Source organism: Lemur catta, chromosome 2, assembly GCF_020740605.2.
Source record: "Lemur catta isolate mLemCat1 chromosome 2, mLemCat1.pri, whole genome shotgun sequence".
NCBI lineage: Eukaryota > Metazoa > Chordata > Mammalia > Primates > Lemuridae > Lemur > Lemur catta.
Genome location: NC_059129.1, coordinates 77,921,852 through 77,943,988, shown reverse-complemented (window position 1 = coordinate 77,943,988; position 22,137 = coordinate 77,921,852). Strand labels below are relative to the sequence as shown.

Here is a 22,137-nt window from a genome sequence, read left to right as displayed (position 1 = left end):
ATGTGGCCATATTTTCATGGCAATGGCAGAGGGAGAGAGGTAGGCAGGGACACAGAAATACTTTTTTCAAGTTTCTGCTTACATCACATCTGTTAACATTCATTGGCTTAAGCAAGTTACAAAACCAGCCCAGATTCGAGGGGTAAGGAAATAGATTGCCTTTTTAGGGGTCAGGACTGCAAAGGCAGGTGGCAAAAGAAATGGGGTAAAGGGAGGAGTGAAGAATTGAAGTCATTCATACCATCAACTTACCATAGTTGGCAATTCTTGTAATTTAGCAGTGACTCTCATAGTTTGTCAAAAGCCCTACTAAGACTTGATATTTGGATTATAAGGACATGCTAAATTTTTGTTCCTGTAAGATTTTTTAAACTTCATCATTGAATAAAGTTGGATTACTAGAAAATGTGGCATCCATATACCAATTTTTAATTTTTGTCTGTCAGCTCCAATCTACCATTCTGTGCCCTGCTTTGTGATCCTAGAGCTGAACTCTAAATGTTTCTCCTTCTCCAGCTGGCTTGATGCTAAGCTTTGTCAACAGAGGGTGCTGGAGGGACACTGTTGAGGGGATGGTGGCAGGAGGTTGCTTCCCATCCAGATTCCGGTCCTCATTCTTCTTTATTCATTGTGGAAGTCAGTAGATCGGTGTGCAGATGGTCCAGTGGGGATCTCATCAGTGACCCTTGTGAGTTGGCCCCTCCTTCCCACCCAGGGGCTGTTTCACTGGCAGCTCTGGCCACACGCTCAGGTAGCTATGTCCCTACCTGGCTAAGCCACTTCTACAGGCCAGGTCAGGTCTGTGCCCTCTGGCAAGTTTCTTCCTCTCTGACAGGCATTGGTAGCCCTCCCTTCTTCAAAGTCCCTGGTTCCTTATTGCCTGCACCTACACAGACTATTAAGTGCTATTTCTGAATCCCTTAGAACAGGGGTTGGCAAACTATGACCAGTGGGTAAAATAAGGGGATACCATTTTATACTTACCAATTCGCTAAACATTCAGATTTATGATAATACCTAATTATGGGAAGGGTGTGGGGCAGCAAGTATTCTGATGCAATGCTGGAAGGAGCATACTGACTTTGGGGAGGTCAATATGAGAGATATAGTATGTGATTATATATGCAATATGTAATGAAACCCTTAAAATGTACACATAGTCCTTAGATCAGCAATTTGTAAAATAATTAAAGATGTGTAAAGACTGAAATATACATGTGTTTACTATAGTTCTACTTATAATAGCTTTAAATGTCCAACAGTTGGGACTGGCTGAATATATTGTAGCATATCTATAAATCAGACTGCTCTATAGTCATATAGTAGTATAATTGGAGAGTTATATTTATTAACACGGAAAAGTAGTCATAATGTATTTTAATTCTTTTTTTTTTTTTTTTAAGACAGAGTTTCGCTCTGTTGCCCGGGCTAGAGTGAGTGCCGTGGCATCAGCCTAGCTCACAGCAACCTCAGACTCCTGGGCTCAAGCGATCCTACTGCCTCAGCCTCCCTAGTAGCTGGGACTACAGGCATGCACCACCATGCCCGGCTAATTTTTTGTATATATATTTTTAGTTGGCCAGATAATTTCTTTCTATTTTCAGTAGAGACGGGGTCTCACTCTTGCTCAGGCTGGTCTCGAACTCCTGACCTCGAGCGATCCACCCGCCTCGGCCTCCCAGAGCTAGGATTACAGGCGTGAGCCACCGCGCCCGGCCTATTTTAATTCTTGTAACAAAATATGTTTTGGGAGACTTCAAAAAAAGAATAATCAGTTGAAATTGGGAGATTTTGCTCTCTTCTTTCTTTTATTTTTTATTTCTCAGATTTAACATTTTTTAAGCTCTATATCACCTAGCATTAAGTAATTTTAGACCATCTGTTACTGGACCACCCAGTGAAAAACCTACTTTTCCTTATTGTTTCAGAAGATTTTTCATCTTCTCCAAGTCAATATGAGTTCCTTATTTAATATTTGTTTATAGTAAATGCACAGATCCTGACCATGGGGAAGAATCCAAGCTATCCTTTGGGTTGAGTTTCATTAAAGCCTGGCTTTAGTGTTTTGGGGAAGAGATAAACATCCCCAAGAACTCACAGAAAGATGGAAGATGATGTTCAAACATAAGCAATTCCAAACTGGGGGTGGTTTCCTGACTTCCATTTCTTCTAATAAGGATCCCACCTCTTTAAATACAAAGTTGCTAGGGGTGGGAGTAGAGTGGGCAGAGAGCTTGGGAAGATTAGGAAATATTATCTTGTGGGTGATGGTTTCCTGAGATACACGTATGTCATAGTCAAAAAAACACATACTTTTGAGATTGGCTTATGGTGTCATTGCCTGTCTTCTGAGGGCCTCTCTAGCATCAGGAGGACAATAACGCCTCCTAGTCTTCATTTCCTCAGTGCACACACCTGTTAAAGGAGAGATCTAGTGTGGGTGATGGTATAAACCATCTGAAAAAGGCTGGAAGGAGCCTCTTTCAGTGATAGAATTATATACTTTTTCCTATGTTTAAAATTTTTCCACAATAAATGAGTAGTATTTGTGTAAGTGCAAATAATAATGAAAGTAATAAAAAGATATTTGGAATTAGAAAAACCTCAGTCCAAAGGAACAAATTTGAGGTGGAATTTCATTCTTTCTGACTTGTGGGGGAAGTAAATAAAATCTATTTTGCTGCTCATTTTCATCGATATTGCTATCAAAAGAAAAGGGCTTGTTATGATGCAAGAAGAAATAAATAATATCTATGAAAATGATATGTACTTGTATGAACATCAATAAGCCTCCAAGCAGGAGTACCCAGGAAATCCTTTGGGGAAATAAACATAAGTGATATTGTTGGAGAGTATTAGAGACTCCCTGGGAAAACAAACCTGTGTGATTTATTCTTGAAATAGGTCACAGAAATTGTACAGAAGCAAGGGATAATGAAGGCAGGGCTTTCCTTATCTGGACATCTATTTGTTGGCTTATTTAGTTAAAATCAGACACTACTCTAACAATTTATTTTGTAAAAGGTATAGAGAGTATTAAAGTGAATTGCTTTGCTGGTACTAATTCTGGAGTAGTTTTATTCAGCAAGGAGTTTTATTAATAGTTGGTGAAATGGAAGTGATTGAAACTTTGAGGTAAAGCAATTTTTCATTATGACAATTTAAAAAACTACAGAAAGGTAGAGTGAGTGATATAATAAACATTCATATACTCATCACCTGGATTTAATAATTGTTCACATTTTGCCTAGGAATCAATTCCCTCTTTGGTTTTCTAATACTTGTCTCGTATTTTCCATATGCCAATTTGGAAAATAATAAATTAGCAATAACAGTTTGATAAGTCAAAAATAAAGGAATGAAACTATTGATCAGGATAGCACTTCCTCTTGATTTCATATCGTACCTGTTGTTTATTCTTGAAATTCTGTTGCCTATTGTGGGTCCATTCTTTTTCAAGTTTTTCGTAAGTAGTCTTCATCTCTGTAATCTCCCCCTTTGAAACAAGTGGGGGGCCATTTATTCTCAGGTGAATGCACTCTTTTTCAATACAGGAAAGCTATCGTTTCAATAAAATATTTTAGATCTGAGGACCCATTACAGAGAAAAGAGAAGCAATCAATAATTTGATTTTTATTGAGATGAAAGTAGTGATTCTGGGAAATAACTGTGTATATGCAATACAATGCTGTATTTCAAAATAAATCTTGAGTTTGTAAATAAAGTAATACCTCACCTTTATATACTGCACTTCCTTCCAGGATCTAAAAATTCTTTCAAATTTATTTATTCATTTATTTTCATCATAACTCTGTGATATAAACAAGAAGGTATAGATATAATTTAATGATTAATATTCTAAAGGGAAAATGTATCTTGTGGAAATTTTATCTGAAAGTTGAGAGAATATATCTTTTGGTGCTTGCTGAGAATTGTGAAGACCATAAAATATATTGAAACATATACAAATATAAGTTTATAGTGTAGGTATCCCTTTTTATTGAAAATGTGCACATTGATGTTTAGAACCCATAGAGAAGAAAAAATGAAACACATAAAAATACTACATGTTTTGTTTTATGACTATAGATGGTGTGACATGTTACTATATCTCTAAAAGCCAAGTACTTGTCTATAGTAAACCCTGAAAGCATAAAATCAGCTTAAATATATATGCTTTGGTGAAAGTGGTGCAGAGAGAAGAATGTTAGCAGGCTTGAAATAGTCCTGTTGGATAAAAATAAGAAAGATCATTAATTCTGTTTAAGATAATAATACTCTGATAGTTTTCAGGCAATTCAAACCATGTGCATGGAATTCTCATTGACATGTGTTTGAAATAATATTTTCACTGAAGAATATATTCCAAAGTATTATTGGTGGTAACCTATTCTTGTAGGGATTATAGATGATTTTATTTTCCTACTTACATTTCCTACATTTCTTTTTTTACTATTTTTTAATATTAAGAAAGAGAAGAAATACATGTTTTTGAAAAGAAATAATGTATTTGTGAACTTTTAGAAATTTATTTGTAAGAAGAATTCAACCCTACATAGTACATTTACAAAACCATGGCATTAGAGAAAATAAAAATTCTTTGTTGTACTTTTAAGTTATTACCCTTATAATTCTTGCATGTTTAAGGACTTAAGATTCTGGTCTATCAAGCATTATTTGTTAAGCACTCTCTATGAGATTAACATTTTAATATGTACTGTGGGACAAAAAAAAAAGAATGATAAATCCTGAAACTTTCTTATAATGAGCACAAAATCAGTCTGTATAGACAAAATATTTTTTAGACTGAAAATTAGAGAACAATCAAATGCTGAACTGCATCACTGGCAGTTCAGAGAACAGAGAGACCAGGCTGGAGTGGCCTGTGATTTTACTAACATAAAGAGAATGAGACCTGAGATTGGCTTTGAAAAAAGTATGATTGAGGAGCCTTGGAAGTCAGAGCAAGAGAAACTGATTTTTTACGTATCGAGCAGTAGGGATTCATATCAGTCCTGATTAAGTGAATTATAGGGGAAATTCTGTCTTAGGAGAATTAGTCTGGATGTTCTCCAGTAAATAAGGAGGAAGACTTGGGGAAGAGTGGCAGAGGAGGCTGGCTGTTTCTGATTTCCTTTCTCTATCTCTTCCATTGTTAAGAGCGCCATGGGACTTTTATGGGGATACATGGCCATCTATTTCCTAGCTTTCCTTTCACTTAAGTGTGGTCATGGGTTATGTTCTAGCCAGAGGGATATAAGTGAAAATGACATGATACTACCAAAGACTTTAAAGGAAAGGGCTCTACTGTTTATCTCCCCTTCTTTCGTCTTGCCGCTCTTATGAAAGAAATTATCTTCTGTCTAAAGGTATGTTAGCTCAGGTTTCTATTTCTTTCAGCTTGACCTGTATCTTAACTAACATACAATTTGGCATGTGAAGTGGGGTACTGCGTATAACAGAAACTTAAATAGATGCATTTGTTTGATGGTTTCAAGGATACAGATGTAGCAGAATGTAAGGGAGGAGGCATTTTTTTTTAATGGTTTGGCAAAATGGCAGCCAACACGCCTCTGATAACTGGACCAAACAAATTATGGGCCAACTGAACCAATAACTCCAAGGGAAGTGGTAGGAAAAAATTCAACGTCTGTTGGCTACTTCTTGCCTCATTTAGAAGGCTCCACAAGAGAGAGAGCGCAGGTCAGGCTGGTTTACAAGTAGAAATGGAAGGGAATGCAATTCTGCTGAGGGACTCAGTGCCTAAGGCAATATTAGATGGCTGGGGGTTTGGTTAACCTGGGGCTTTTCAGGGCTGGAAAACTCGATTGATTCTGTAATCAAAATTTAAGCAATTACAGAACTGTCAGCTTTAGCAGAAGATAAGAATAGAGCCCCAAACCTTGTTAAGCACCTCTGTCAGACTATGGGAACTAGTGTAGCTGCAAAGATGAAATTAAGGATGTTGCCTTGCCACCCAAGCCTTATCTCAGTTGGCTTCCAGTAGCTGCCAGCTACTCCAGAGAGTGTCCTAGGCAGAGCACAGAGGATAGTAAAACGTCAATCTTCCAGTCTGGAAATGATGTGTCAGTGAAATCTTCAGCTGTGTTTAACCTTTAACATCTAAAAGAATAGTAGCTAGTAAATTTTTGAGGGAATGTTTTTACCAAATAACCCACACATCAGACCTACAAAAGCCTGTGATTTTTTGACCTTGAAAGCAATTTGCTAATCTGCAAAACTGCATCAGCAGGAAGTAGATTGTGAAAGCTGTTCAAGCCCCACTTCAAATATGTTTAAGGAGGGTAATGGACAAGAAAGAAACGCCCAAAGAAAACCAGAAGCCTCTGAAGAAAATGGACAAGCACACAGCAGAACTGAGTTCTTCTAGATTGGCCAATGGAGACAATCATGAGCTCTGAGAATTTTCACATTATGGGCCCGGTATTTGATAACTGAGTAGCTTTTACTGTGGTTATCCTCTACCTCCCCCACCATTGTGTATGTTGGATAAGTTAACTTGGCTTTTTAAAAAATTCTTTTGGAAAATGACTAGACTGCATCTGGACCAGGTATAAAGGAGTACATATACTGAAAAAATTTCCAGCTGATGCAGTAATTGGATTTAGTCTTGAGGCTGTGTTCTTTGGGTCTGAGTTTGTATGTTGCATTTATTGGAAGAAGTGTGCTATGCCACTCACATCTCCTTTAAGAGAGCCTCTCCAGCAAAGTGTAGTCACCGGTAACCTGAATTGCAGTACTTTTGAGTATTCTAGCAGAGGACATATTCTTCCTGACTCTCTGGGCAACTCTAGCCAGTAACTGTGCATGGTTGGGATTCTAGGTACTGGCGACTGCTGTCCAACATGGGACCCCCCAAAGGGCAATTTTTGCTCTGTAGCTCCTGCTTGGGCTGGCTGAAAACTTTTTAGAGCAGTGCTATAATTTGGGCTCTTCCTACCCAAGCCTCCTTTCTTCCTTTCCTTTCACAGGTGTCAAACCTACATTAAGGACTGAAGGTGTTTCCAGCCTATTCCTATTTCCTCTCCCCTTTATCCTTCACAAGCATCCCCACCCAATACATACATATCTTGCACTTCTAACTCTGCCTTGACCACTGCTTCCTGGAGGACCTGCACCAACACACGTGCACATTCGTATTGTTCCTTGTAGAGCCAAGTAGTATGCCAGTGTTACACTTCCTTCTCATTGAGATACAAACTTAGCATCCCTAATGGAGAATGTTCCTTGTGTCAAATTAACAGATTCTCTTTTTTACACTTCACTAAGTGCCTTTGTTTTATCCTCAAGTTTTTCCAAACTTCCAACCGTGTTATTTATTCTATTTATTCTCATCTCTCTGAGTCTTCCCATAACAAACCCTCTGTCTTCTGGCCCTAATCTTTAATCGGACTCTCTAGAACAGTATGTGGCTGTCATCCTGAAATTTTGCTTTGCTTCTCTAGGGTTGGGAATCACTGTTTTGGGGTGCCCTATATCTTCCTCCTTCTTTGTTTTGGTGGAATATTTCCCTATTTTCTTGAGATAGATTTTTATTCCTAAGAAATGGTGCATTTAAAGTAAACTTGCGTCCTTGTTTGTTTCAAGACATCTTTATTATATTCTCATAGGTGGTTATAAGGTTGGTTATAGAAATCTGAGTTGAAAAAATTTTCCCTGGCAAATTTGAAGGCCTTTTCCCATTGCCTTTCCACATTCTCTGTTATGAAGAAAAGGCTAATGTCTTTGACTCTCATTCCTTTACAGGTGCGCTGTCTTCTCTCCTTGGCTGTTCTTTGAATCTTCTCTTTATTCTTAGATGTATAACATATTTTCAGGACACATTTAAGTCTTGAGCATAAAATGAAGACTGGATTCATCTTAGAGAAATTATCATTAGCACTTCTGTGGTAATCTTTCCCTTCTTCTTTCTTTTTTTCTCTATTTCTGTAATTCTTATTTGGATGTAAAACCTCTTGAAATAGCCCTTTGGATCATTGGTCTTTTCTCCCATGTTTTAGTCTATGAGTGTTGTAATCTGAGAGATTTCTTTAGATTTATTGTCTAACTTTTCTACTGAATTTTAATTTGGCAATCATATTTTAATTTCCAAAAGTTTTTTCTAGTTATCTGATAGTTCCTCCTTTATATGATGTTGTAGTGTAGTTATTTTATAAATGCAGTCTCTTTTTAAAAAGTTACATTTTTTGGGGGGAAATAAGCCATACATTCAAAACAGCATATGCTCTGTGTGTGTGTGTGTGTGTGTGTGTTTGTATCTCCCCATATATTATAAATTTATAACAAAATGAATACCCATGCATCTACTACCTTGCTTAGGCAGCATAGAAGAAGTCCCTGTGTTCTCCTCTTTAGCATGTGACCCTCTCCTCCAGAGGAAACTGCTACACTGAAAGCTGTGTTCGTCATTCCTTTGCTTTTAAAAATAGTTTTATCATCTATGTATGTATTCCGAAACACTAAATACTTCGTTTTGCCTGATTTTAAACTTCATAAATGGATTTATAATGCATATTTTGGTGTGAATTGTTCCTTTGATTTATTGAAATTGCCTATTTACCAATAGCTTCTATCCTTTGCTATTTGTAGTTGGTGGTTTATACCTTAAAAAACAGTCTTATTATTATTTTAATGAAGCCTCAGGAGGGAAGGGAGATAAATATGTGTGCTCTATCTGTCATATTAAACTAGAAGGCTAGATGAGATTTTTAAATAAGTGAGCATGTGAACCATACTATTTTATTAATTCATACTTGGTGTTACTGGCATATAGATATTTATTATATGTGTTATATCTGATAGTAACAAAAATTTTGTAATCCAAAATATGCACTAAATGCTGTCATGGAGATAGTAGATGTAATGGGCTTTGGGATCAGTCAAACCTGGGTTAAAATCCCTGCTCCACTATCTTTTAGTCACGAGATAGTGGGCAAATCACTTAGCTTCTAAAATCTCCAATTTCCTCCTCTGTAAATGGAGGTAATAATATTTACCCCAAAGTGTTATGTGATGATTAAATGAGGTAGTGTATGTGAAGGGTTTAACCAAGTGCTCAGCACATAGTAAATACTCACTAAATGTAAGTCCCATTCCTCCCTCCCAGTATAGAAGAGTGAGAATTTTCTGTCCAAATACATCTCACAAACAGGGCTAGCTTTGCAACCTGTACTCAGAAGGGCCCCGTGCTTTGCTTAATGTTCTGCTGACACTGCCTTGAAATTATTAATAATGTCATCTTTGAACTTGTGTTATGTAAGGAAGGTCCAGTGGAGCAATGAAACACACTGAGGAGGAGAGAGGTACATTTAATATGCACATCCACCTTTCTTTGCCCCCTCATTCACATAGAGTGTTTGCAATGCTTTATGTGCACAAAATTCCAGTGAATGCATGATATGTGGGGGTTCAGCAAGTTTCAAAAAAGTATAGGGGAAGTGTTGTGTCCAAGGCTAAGTAAGTGGAGGTACTTACTCAGCCATGAGAGGCCACATTTTGTTTGAACCACAACTTGCTTTGAATGCAGAAAAGGCAATGGCATCCTAAGAAACACAAACCACCGTGGAAACCTATCATATTCCCTTTACTCATATTACATCCTTCTATTTGCAAACTGTTTGTGTCGAAATGATAACATACACAGGGAAAGATAGGGCAACCCATAGTTTCTTTTCCTTTCAGTTCTCTACCACCCATCAGTAAGCCAAAGGTAGAGAATGTTGAGAGAATGTACTGGTACCAAGAAATGAAATAAAAACAACTGAGTTAGTTTGTGCATCATTTCCACTCCTCTGCTGAGAATGAAATACACATATGCATATTTGAACAACAAAATATGAATTGTGTCATTTTGATGATTCCATATACCACCAAAATGCTCTTATATTTAAAAATTGCTATGCGTAAGTCATGCTAATAGTATAAAATTTTATTTTTTCGTTATTTAGAATGCCATTAAGTGGCAAATAAAAAATGCCATAGCAAGTCAAGAGAGAGACCATGGAAGAAAGGCAAAAGGTTTATGTTTAGGTTATTAAGTATGAAATGTCTGATTTCCTTAAGTACTAAGTTTCACAGTTGATATCTCTGACATTTAATTTTTACACTCCCTGTTTTATTTTTATTGTGAAGGTATGTCCTCATTCTTTCAAATGCATGGTTTGGCTTGTGATTATCTTTCAAATTTTTTTTAGAGCAATTTTTTTAAACCATGGATAAGTCAAAAATTTGTGTTATTTTCAAATATGCGTTCTGTTGTGGAACCAATGCAGCACAGACTGCTTGACATATCAAGGTAGTGTTTGGCAAGGATGTAGCTAATGAACTCATGGTACATCAGTGGTTTGAGAAGTTCCATTCTGGTGATTTAAATCTTAAAATGAGCCATGTGAGTGACCTGAGACCGAGATGGATAATGATGAGCTGTAGTGGAAACAAATCCATCTCAACCTATGCATGAATTAGCAGCAAGGTTTGATGTTACTATTCCTACAATATTGGACCATTTGAAACACATTGGCAAGGTAAAATAGCTGGATAGATGGGTATTGCATGAATTAAACAAGTGTCAGTAGAGAAATCGTCTTGAAGCTTGCCTTTCTTTGCTGTCACAACATAAAGGCAAACCATTTCTACACTGTATTGATATGTGTAATGAAAAATGGATTGTTTTTGACAATTGCAAGCATTCGGGACAATGGTTGAATAAAGATGAAGTGCTGAAACACAGTCCAAAACTGAATATTCATCAACGAAAGCTAATGATGTCAGTTTGGTGGTCCAGAGTTGGTATTATCCACTACAGCTTCGTGAAACTTGTTCAGTTGATTACAGCGGATGTCTACTGCAACCAACTGGACAAAATGATGAGGATACTTGTGATTAAGCAGCTGAGATTGGTCAATAGAGACAGCCAGTCCTCTTGCAAGACAACCCTTGACCACATGTTGCACAAACAACGCTGCTCAAACTACAGAGGCTGGACTTGGAAACCCTCTGTCATCCACCGTATGCATCAGAACTTGCACTAACTGACTACACTTCTTCCAGGCTTTGGACCACTTCTTGCAAGGAAAAATATATAATTCTCAACAAGCTGTGGAAAACACCTTTTGTGATTTCACTGCCACTTGCTCTCCAGGCTTATTCGCGGCTGGCATAAACAAGCTACCATTACGATGGCACAACTGTGTCAATAGTTTAGGCATATACTTTGATTAATTGTACTGGTTCTTGTTTGAGATATAATAAACTACACTTTTGAGTTGAAATCGGATATTTCATATTTAATGTGCTAATATTTTTTAGTAACTTCAATGGCATTGGTTTTTCTGGCATTTTAAACGAGGGGCCCTGTGCTTTCATTTTACACTGGGTCTCACAAATTATATAGCGTGCTCTTCTCACAGAGACATTTACTGAATAACAAAGCCAGCTCTTTATCAGCACAGTCTGGGAAAATGACAGCCAGTAAGTTGGATTTGCAATTTTCTTTTATGACAGACGGAGACAATATCATTGAACACAATCTAATTTTGCTTTGAGGTAATTAATTGTTTTTGCTGAATTGGTGGGTCCAGGGCCAAATAACCTTGCTTAAATGGGGAAAGTGGAAGGGAGAGAGACAGTAAATCTATCGCTGGGTTTTAGTGATTTTAGGAGAAGAGATTAGGAACAAGATTGTGTGGAGGGGGTGCCAAATGTGAATGCCCTTTGTGGCTATTTTTATCCCTTTACAAAAGGTTGTGTGTGAGTGTGCTTACCAAGCTTCTAGAATGCACTGCCACCCTGGGCTTCTGCCACAGTCCTGCTAGGCTACTAGAAATTTGGTGGCTGGAGACATGATGGGACAGATAGAACTGAATGGCTTATTTATTTATTTTTTAATCCATGAGAAAGAATTCACATGAGCTTCATCACTTAATTAAAGACCAAGGAGTAACTGATGACACTAGTGTGTAAAATTAAATCCATTTTTGTATTTAAAAAATGGAGTTTTTATATTTTATATAATTTTGACAGATATGCTATACAAGGGAATAGTAGCCAAGATGAAAGCCATTGAAAAGAGAAAGACAAAAAAGATTAAGGATTCTATAAGCAGGGCTGAATGGAAGTTTCGGGGGCAGAGTTTCAGGAAAGTTTTTCTTGTAATTACTTACTTCTCAAGAGAGCATAAGGGTAGTGAATGGTTTCAGAACTTGAGCCATAATGCCCACCTGTGATATTTGTTTCCCTTTAGGAAGGCATCCAAATGTCACAGCAGTCTGTCTGGTTTGACAGCCTTAAAATGGGTAGCTGCCATTAGGTTGTGGGGCTTGCATGCTTGTGCAGATCAGTGTTGTTATAAAGAATGTTATTTATTGAGAATTAAGGATTTATAGAAAAGGATTAAGAAGTCAAAGAAAACCAGCTCATTTTAAAGTACACACATACTTAAGCACACACAAGCACTTACTTGTTCAGACATCAGAGGGCTTTGCATTAATGAGGTTGACATATGGATAAACCTAAGGTCTATAGGAAAGGTTAAAGGGCAAGATCTAATATATAAAGCAAGCAAGCAAGTAAAATGTCTTTGCCTTTTTAAGATGCCACCACTTCCCTTTTACTTTTTTCCTTATTGACTGGAGACCATTATCCCAAGTGAAGTATCTCAGGAATGGAAAAACAAACCCCTCATGTTCTTATGAATAAGTGGGAGCTAGACAGTGGGTACACACAGGCACAAAGAGATGTGAAGGCATTGGAAACCAAGAAGGGGGGAGGGTGAGTGGTAGGTGGGCGATAAAACTTACCTATCAGGTACAATGAACACTATTCTGGTGACGGGCACACTAAAAGCCCCTACTTAAGCATTATACAATGTATCCACGTAACAAGAGCATTTGTACTCCATTAATATTTTGAAATTAAAATAAAAAAGTCTGTCAAAAAACCCCCCAAAGCCAAAAAACCTGAGGTGGGATGAAATTTGTCTGTTTTCTAAATGGCATAACTTTCCAAGTGGATTCCCATTTTGCTTGCGTACCCCTCATCTGAGAAAACATTCAAAGAGCTAATAGTATCCATGAAATCCCAGTTGTTAGTCTTCACTCCTTGTGACTGTGTGGATTTAAAACATGTGATACCCTTTTGAAAGCGGCTCTGCAGCCCAATCTTGAGATTTGTTACACTTCCAAATTCCTGGGATAGCAAGTTAAAGTTTTATGATCACTCTAAATTTAGTTCCACTCCATAGCATCTATGTATAATAAAGCTTTCATTTTTTTCTTCAAAATGAATGGGGTAATTCAATCTTTCAGAAGCTATCTTCTTTTATATGACTACATTTGTGAAATATACAATTTCACTTATCATTTACCTTTACTGTCACTGAATTTTGAGAATTCTATTTTAAACATTAATTTTCCTGCTTCATCCTCTGCCTTTACCATATTTGCTCTTAGCTCTTTTACAACATCACTATATATTGGTCATATACAAAAGAATAAGTTCTGGAAAAAATATACACATACACATATATCTTTCACTTCTGAAAATATCTATTACTGAATGTGTTATTTCAATAAAGGAGAAACTGGGCCTAAGTTATCTTAGATGTAAATGAGTCATTATTTAACCCTGCCTCTATTTTCTGATTATGAAGAAAATAATGATTTTTGTGATTCCTGAATACCATCTGACATTAAACTCCCCAAACTCACCTCACAGATCTCTCTGTATTTATTTCTTCTAAATGAATTTTTATCACAATTTATGTTTGTAGTCTCTGTCTGGTTTGCATTTATGTTAGACCCACTTTATACTTAAGTTGATTTAATTTTTACATACCAGTCACACTTTGATTTGCCTATCTTTAGACCTGTGTTTTATGGGAAATTGCTGACAAATCCCTGTTCAGGTGAGTGGATGTCTCTCATTCAATGCCCACTTGATGCAAGCTCATAGTGTCCAGTCAAGTATCATTACACAGGAGGAAGCTCAGATACCTACTCCAAAAGCATTTAGGTGGAGAGTTTGATTGAAAGCTGAAGAACAGCTTTATTATTGAATTGCCATTTTCTGGGAAGTTCTCCCTCCTTTGTCCTCAACAGCTTTACACAAGATTGATGATAATTTAAATAACTTAGTTTGCTCTAACTACTGATTTAGTCACTTTCATAGGCCAATTTGAATGGCTGTGACCTTTGTGAAAGTTGATCATACAAATTGGGTTATTCTTTTCATACCCAACTGACAGTCAAGAAGCCAAGGGGAGAAACACTTACTGCATGTTTCTCCAAGAATGTAATTCTCTGGCTGCTCAAACTACCTGATGTCCCCTGAAACTAGTTTTATATAATGGCTTCTGAAACAACCTGTTGCAACTCTAAGACTAGTTTTACTCACCACTGTCACTCACCAGCAGAGCTTGCCACCTCCCCCAAACTTTACTAGTGCCAATGAACTTTCTGGAAAAACAGTACATAATATTTCTCCTTTTTGTAAAACCTCCAATTTCCTCTTTGTTCTTCAAACATACTGAAGACCACCTGGTCTGTGTGTATGTCCTGAATTGCAATTCTTGTATCCCAAATAAAATGTTAAATTTAGAAATTTCTTCCCTACATATTTCATTTCATTTCAACACCTTGTACTGAAAAGTATGTATGTTTTGGGATTTGCTATTTGAAGTGCATGAGGAAGTCTTTACTGCCAATGTAGGCAGGCAGTAAGGTGGGGGAAGCAGGGCTAGTAATTTGTAATGTGTCCTTGGGAAAGTTGCATAACTTGTCTGATGTTCAGTTCTATCTGTAAAATGGGCATAACAATACCCAGGATTGTTGTGGAAGTTAAACAAAATTATATATGTCTTTAGCCAGTGCCAGGCTCCCCCTTCTCTCTCCTTCTTTCCTCTTGGCAGACCTCCTCATTATCAATTTGCTCTGTCCACATATGTCTGCAGTATGATGTTGTATATTCAATTCCCACATGGCTCCTACTCTGACTGAGTGATATATTCTAAAGCATTTCATTCTGATTTTGTTCCCTTCTCTGCTTCACACCAACAACCCTTCCTAGAAGTGGCCAGGATGTGTGCCAGTTTGTGATTATGGACTTCTTGAAATCACTACGTCTGCCACTCATTTGCCTCTTCTTCTAGTTCTTCGTTCACTTGTCCTGTCTTGGGAAGAAACCACAGATGAATTTTGCTGTTAATCTAATAAAGCTTCAGTTTCAGGGCCCCTGGCAAGGACACTTTCCAAGGCTCTGTGAGGAATCCTATTAATGCTTTTATATAGTTACATGCCTTTGTAAAATTTGCAAAGTAAGATACTTTGCCAACTCAGATTGAAACTGTTGTCTTTTTTCATTCCACTTTTACCATTTCCCTTCTTGGCAGGTGAGTTGGAATTTATTGTGGACATTTTTGGGATCTGGGTAAGAGGGAGGATGAGCTGGCTCATTAATTAGCCTGGGGTTAGTAGGCTATATATGGTTCTCAGTCACTTTGATACATAGCTAAGCTATTGTTAGGCCTTCTGGAGCAGGAATGGCTTCCAAAATCATGATCAAAGTGGATGAGAATGTGACATCTGGTGCTCCTTCTTGGAAAGCTCAAAAGAAACCTTTGTGAACCTGATAATAAAACAAATTTCCATCAACTTTTGTAGACAAAAAACTATCCTTTTATCCTTACTAGAAATTAATATTACACAATTGTCATAAAAAAGTGATCAGAAAACAGGAAGCAAAAATGTGGAAAACATACAACATGACAATAAAATACATTATTTTTCTAGATTTAAAAATTTTTATGTATCAATATTTTTTGTTTTATAAATTATGATTTATTTTCTCATTTTAAATAAACATTCACTTGTATACCTAACTTTATATTTGTAATATGATGTTCTTTTTTCTTAGAAATAACCCCTCAAATTTATATAAACTGTGAGCCCCAAAGAACCTTGATCTACTCCTGAGGTAACAAGTAGCAAGGCGAGAGGTGACTCTGGCTGGAGAGGGGTTGGATCTTATTGCTTGAATCTTGTACTGAGAGAGGGATTTGCTAGAACCACCAATGATAGCATCTCCTACAAAGCTTCTGTGTTAGTTAACTGAATCGGGAATGTGGACTGAAGACAACGACTTGTTCCTAAAGGAGATAGGATAATTGGTTTTGCCTCACAAAAATTTAGCATTTTATGTAATCCAGTCTAATAGTCTTTTTCTTTATGACTTCTGAGTTTTGGGTCTTGTCTAGGTAGACATTGTCCAGCAAAAGACTACAAAAAGATATTCCATATTTTCTTCTATCACTGTAATGTTTTTGCCATATATTTAGCTCTTTATTTATAGTTGGTGTGAGATGCAGATGTCCACTATATTTTCCCCCAAATATGCCAACACTCTTTATTGGATAGTGTGTCTTACTTTTTCCCAATACTAAGGAACTTTTAAAGTAAATTTATTATTCCCTCTAAATATTTGATACTATGGTTTGTAACAAATTCTGTCAGTCAACAAAAGTTCAGGTGACTATAAATTTCTAGAATATGTTGAATTAAAAATCTGTTGGAAATTTGGAGCAGGTGTTGATTTGAGAGAAGTTGGTATGAATTTAAAGAGAAGAAAATATTCTACTTTTACGTAAACATCCCATATATTGAAAACTAACTCTTCTTACAGAGAAACCAGTGGGTTGCTTTTGATCAAATGTTGATTCCCTTCCTTTGCTTCCTTTTCTAAATGGTATTAAATGGACAAGGGAATTTTTGTTCTTCCCTTTAGATTTTTTTTGTTTTCTTGTGACTGTCTACTTCTTTTGGGTCCTCTTTCTATTAATAGTCAGTTTTTAATGCAATTTATGATGCCGTATTCTTTGATAAAAATACCTAAAAATGAACTTTTCTCTTTAAGAAAGCATTGACAAAATTTCAGATCTGTTAACTTGTCTGTCCATTTCTCATGCTTGTTTTGAATCTGATGGCCCATTAAGAAAGTTCTAAGAAATTTTTGTTTCATACACATATTATTTTCAGTTTTTTAAAAAAGGGTTTAATGTGGTTATTAGGAAATGGAATTTATTCTGTTTCTCATAAATATTAACTTCCTCAAAGTTATTTAGGAAAGGGAAGTTTTGATCACCTGAAGGTTTAGTGAGTTCCTTTCTTTTATCACAACACTGTTTGCTTGCAACTTAGTGTATTAGGGTATTACAGAGAAACAGCCAATAGGATGTTTGTGTGTGTGTGTGTGTGTGTGTGTGTGTGTGTGTGTGTGTGTGTGTTTATTATAAAGAACTGGCACGTATGATTATGAAGACTGAGAAGTCCTAAGATCTGCAATTGGAAGAGACCAGGGGACTCAGGAGAGTTGATGTGCAGTTCCAATCTGAGTCAAAGTCTGAAGGCCTGAGAAGCAGGAGAGCTGGTGTTCCAGCTGCTTCACTGGAAGGCTCAAGAAGACCCTAGAAGTGCCAATGCTTCACTCTGAGTCTGAAAGCTGGAAAAGAACAATGTTCCTGCTAAAGTAGTTAGGCAGGAGGAGTTCCCCCTTACTAACGTGTGTGTTTGTGTGTGTGTGTATCTTTTTAGTCTATTTAGGCTTTCAGCTGATTGGATGAGGCCCACCCACATTAAGGAGGTAAATCTGCATTACTCAGTCTATTGATTCAAATGTTAGTATTATCCAAAAATACCCTCACAGACACACACAGACTATTTGGCCAAGTATCTGGGCACTCCATGGTCAGTCAGTCAAATTGGTACAAAATTAACCATCACACTTTGTGTAAGAAATGATGACCAGATTATAACTTACTAGATCTCTGATTATTATCCTAGCTCTTGGCTCAAGATACAATGTAAAATTTCTCAACTCTTGAAATTTCTTTAAGATTTTTCTTACTTAAAAATGAATATCTAAATCAGATATGATAGGTCCATTTCACTTTTGTGATTTTTTTATGTGTCATATTGAATTGGGCATTTTAAAGATATCTAAATCATTCAATGAACATATATGTATAGAATCAAGTTGTTATATTAAGTTAGGTTAATAATGGGCTTATATTTTCTTTTAAAGTCATTTTCAAAAGAGAGATGAGAAGATGCAATATTGTATACTTTATAGTGTTTTTTTAAAAGACTATTTGACAAGTAAATTTTTAATTTGATCCTCATAATTAAATATTTAATTTTATATGATTTATAAAATCATATAATTATGTTGGACTAGAATCTTTCTTACATTTCATAAAGCAATAAAAAGATTAATTCACCTTGGTTTTTTTTTTCAGTCTCAAAATCTTTTATAATTGTTGGTACTTAATGTACTTTGGTGATGAAATGCTATAAAAAATTTCCATTTTACAAATACTAATTAGCACCAAAGGGGATTCAAGGTACAAGTGCAAAGTACCTATTACAGCTAGTGTCTGGCTTAGTCAGAACATGTAGTCACCTCCAAGGTGTATTTTAAAGAATGCTGACAAAAAGTTTGTTTGGTCTGAAATGCCTGCCATTAGGAGAGTGAAGGGAGAATCACCTACCAATTGGAGATTGACCTTGGTAACGAAGAGTCCCTTTGGCAGGAAAAATTCCCTTTGAAAGGGTTAAATATATCGCTTCCTAACTGTTTAATGTCAAATTAATCAAAATAATAACTCACCTTAGTGACTTGGAATTTTAGTTAAAAATTAGGAGGGAAGATGATAAATAGTAGAATAAGCAGGACTTTAAATTCCTTTTACTAAGAAAAAGTTGTCAATGACCAAGGAACATGGGAACATCTTCCCAAATCTTGGTGGCCTGCTTTTTCATGGCACATGTTCTGTCATGTATAATAACTACGTAAGTTTCATTTAAGTCTTAATGAATCTCCTGTTGGAACAAGTGTATGAAAGAACAGTTAGCTCTGTGCAGTGAAACATTTCCTTTGCACATACAGCACTGATTTCCCCTGATGTTCTCACATCTTCCTTACAATTCCCTTTGAAGCTGCTTTAGCAATCCAGCCTTGCAAGAATCCTACCAGTATTTCCTCATACATCTCCCTTGTGAGTCTGCAGGAAAGATGTTAGCTCTTTGGCATTTAGCATAATTAGCTGAGGGTGATCATCTACATACATAGCCAAGGAAGCCAGTTCTCCTTTTTGTTGGCATTTTCATGTGACTCCCACATCTTTTTTTCAGAAGAGCCCTTCCTGTGTTCCCAGCCTTTTTTATGCACACATGCTGTCTCTTTTTAGTGTCAGGCCTCTCTGGTAGTGTAGTCAGCTCATATAAACTTGCTTTGAAACTTCAAGGATCCAACAGCTTCTGCAGCCTCTGCTGTTACAGGTCTGGAGATAGCAGGCCTCAGGCTTTATTGTACTAGAAGACTTGGAAGCTGCAGCACACTCCCTGAAATGTTTCCTGTCCTGACTTGCCAATCTTTGGTTATGTGCTTTTATTGTCCCAACATGACCCAAAGAGATTCGCTACCCTTTTGGGTGCTTCCTTTTGTTCTTAAACTAAAAAAGAAGAAAAAATTGCAAAGCACTGAGGCCAAAACATATGATCAAATGGACTGAGTAAAAAAGGATTCTATCTTCTTTTTCTCAAACATTGAAATTATTGTCTAGTTTTTTACTTTGAACCTGTGGCAGTATGCAGAACTGTGTCACTCATATATTGGAGATGTCGAAAGAGAAGTCTGATGTCTCAAATGAGTGTAAAGTGTTTACATGTAGCCAAATTGTCCCTTAGGTCATTCAAATTTGGATGTAGTTGAAATGAGACCAAGACTGTTCTTTCAAGTTTTATGGTTTCCTGTTTCTAATGTGAACAGGAACACTCTGAACAGCTTTTTGCTCCTGTGCCTCTGGTTCTTATGCTTTCTCTTTATTGTATTTCCAGGAATGTAACAAGCTCAAAAGGAAGAAATTGAGAAGGTAGTGTTTTGAACACTTCCAAGCATCTGACCTGGTAGGCTCAAAGCTGAAATCTTGTCTTCCTTGTTTTTAAAAAAAGTGTTTCTCATTACAAAATAAAATCTGTAGATTGTGTTCAACATAATATTCAGCACAAAGCATGGACATCATAAGTATTCATTTTTAAAAAAAATTAGTTGAGACCTATTGAGTGTCTGCTACGTGTTACAACAGGCTCTTACCTATTTCGCCATGAGAACAACAGCAATTACTTCAGTATCCTTAGTGCTAAAGCCACGTTTAATGACTTTAATAGAGGTAGTATATAACAAAGAGAATTATACCTTTCAGTAGTAAAGGGCATCTCATAGATAGGGCTGTTTTCACTTGTTTGGTGCTATATAGTCAGCTAATCAACAGAAGTACCAAAATCAGGAATTGATGTCCAGAATCTATAACTATAATGAACCCTGTGAGATTTATTGACTATTTAATTTACAGTCTGTAGTTCCAGAGTGGAAGATAATAGGGCATCAGGATCGATCAAAGAATAATGACTTCGTTCCTTACTCTTCAAGTATAGAATATGCCACTTGCCTGAACTCATTTAGAGGACAACTTGAAGATTAAAAGATAGGATTCCATTCACATTGAGGAGTGTGGGCTTTTTATTATGCTTATTGAAAAAAGTCAAAGAGAGAATTCTTCTAGATACCAAGATTTGACTTGTCTTTGTAATTGGTAGATATTATTAAAAAGATAAGCCCCAGTATGATTGACATTAAAGGAAAGCATAGTAGTATACTGTGAAATCCTGGCTGCTTTGCTTATGAGCTATGTGATTTTGAGAGGGTATCTGCCTCTCTGTGTCCCAGATTCCTATTTATAAAATAGGTTTTATTTATGATGATGATGAGCCAATTTGGGTTCTACCATTTATTAGCCACTTGAACTTTGGTAATTAATATAATGACTATGCTTTAGTTTTCTCATTTTTCTGGCTCATAATAAGTGTTCAATAAAAGTTAACTGCTAATAGGAAATACTCTTTAATATAGTGGATGCAATACAGAGGGGTGATGGAGAACTATCATTTGTTGGATGTGTACTTCATGCCATATTTGAGAATAGATTTTTCTTCGATCAGGGTTTTTTGGTTGCTAATAACCAAAATCACTCCAGCAGTGTTGCCAAAGAGTTTATTAAGTTACATTAGTTTATGAACTGATATTAGCTGAAATTACATTGCTGGATTGTTCCAGTGAGATCCTATTGGCACTGCTGCAGGGTACTGGCCCCAGCTCCTCCTGCCAAAACTGGAAATGCCCACTGGGAGGAGCATCTGACTGTGGGGGCTGGGGCTGCTGGAGGGGAGGCTAAGTCATGTCTGTGCCTGGGGTGTAGAGAGGGTCAGGGTTCTTGGTTTATGTTTTCAGAAGGAGGGGCCATAAGATGAGAAATTTCCCAAACTGAGCAAGGTTGTTCAAAAAGTGCTGTGTAGTCGGAAACATAATAATAAACACTACAGGCCCTTCACATAAATTATTTTAATCTTTACAACTACCTGGCAAGATGTCATTATCATTCCTCTTTTCTAGACAATGAGTAGGACCTTTCCAAAGCTCGCAGCTAGCAAATTGAAAGATCTAGGAGATAAGCCAAGGTTATCCATCTCCAAACTTCACACTTTTTATTTGATATCACTTTGCTTCCTCAGTAGGGATGGGATCATGCATTCTTCTCTGGCATCCTTTGCCAATAACCAAAGAAAGTTAATTGAAATACTAGTTTTTAAGCAGATAAAATCAATATATAGTAGGAGTTTCCTTCATAAAACCAGTTCTAATATATTCTAATCCAAGTAAATTATCTTATTTCCTAGGTATTACTTGATCTAAAATGATCTCAGACTTTAATACTACTAATTGGAATATGTTGACCCTTTGTGCATAGTTTTAATGTATTTTGGATAAAGAACTAAAAAATTATTGTTAGATTTTACTTTTAAGATGATGGGATTTTTTGATATAGAAAAAGGGCCTGCTGCAGCTACTGACTCTTAGTGTGAGAGGGATTACTGTGTACACATGGTGGATTTAAAAACTGTAGTCTTTCATATTTCTTTGTGCTCCTAGAGACATTTTTTAAATACTTAAAGGATTTGCTCATCACTTCCCTTTTCTGAGTACTCAGTAAAACCTGGGGAACTATGGAAC

General features: G+C 36.6%; 1 long non-coding RNA gene across 1 annotated transcript in view; it reads left to right on the top strand.

Annotated features, from left to right (window-relative positions):
• Positions 1–664: 664 nt before the first annotated feature.
• The window catches only part of LOC123632181, a 191,686-nt gene continuing 170,213 nt past the window's right edge, over positions 665–22,137 (top strand). The window contains exons 1-2 of the long non-coding RNA XR_006733284.1: positions 665–751; positions 19,908–19,976. This is a non-coding gene — a long non-coding RNA (uncharacterized LOC123632181). The remainder of the gene's footprint in view (positions 752–19,907; positions 19,977–22,137) is intronic.